This window comes from Rhodamnia argentea, chromosome 1 (assembly GCF_020921035.1).
Source record: "Rhodamnia argentea isolate NSW1041297 chromosome 1, ASM2092103v1, whole genome shotgun sequence".
NCBI lineage: Eukaryota > Viridiplantae > Streptophyta > Magnoliopsida > Myrtales > Myrtaceae > Rhodamnia > Rhodamnia argentea.
Genome location: NC_063150.1, coordinates 4694051 through 4694438, shown reverse-complemented (window position 1 = coordinate 4694438; position 388 = coordinate 4694051).

The following is a 388-nucleotide window of genomic DNA, read 5'->3' as shown; positions in this document are numbered from 1 at the left end:
GCTGTTTTTAAGTAGAATCATAAGTGTGATTGCAACGAGCAACATAGTAATAAGGGCGATTTTTATTTTCTTTTGTTTTTCATTGAATAAGGTCCCGTTTGGTTACGTTTATTTTTGTTTTCATTTATAGATAGTAAAGCCATTTAACTTGTTTTTAGTTTATTTAAACATTTCTTGGTAAAAAAAAGTGATGTTTGATTATGCCAAATACTAAGTGTTTATCTAATATCATTTCCACACAATATTTGTCATGTCTAAATGCCAATTATGCTTTCCATTTAGTCTGTTAGTCCATGACGTCTGTCATTAGTAAACTATGATAAATATCGACCCAATATCCAAAAAATCCCCCAACTTTAGCATCTCCCAATCATATACAAAACCTTGT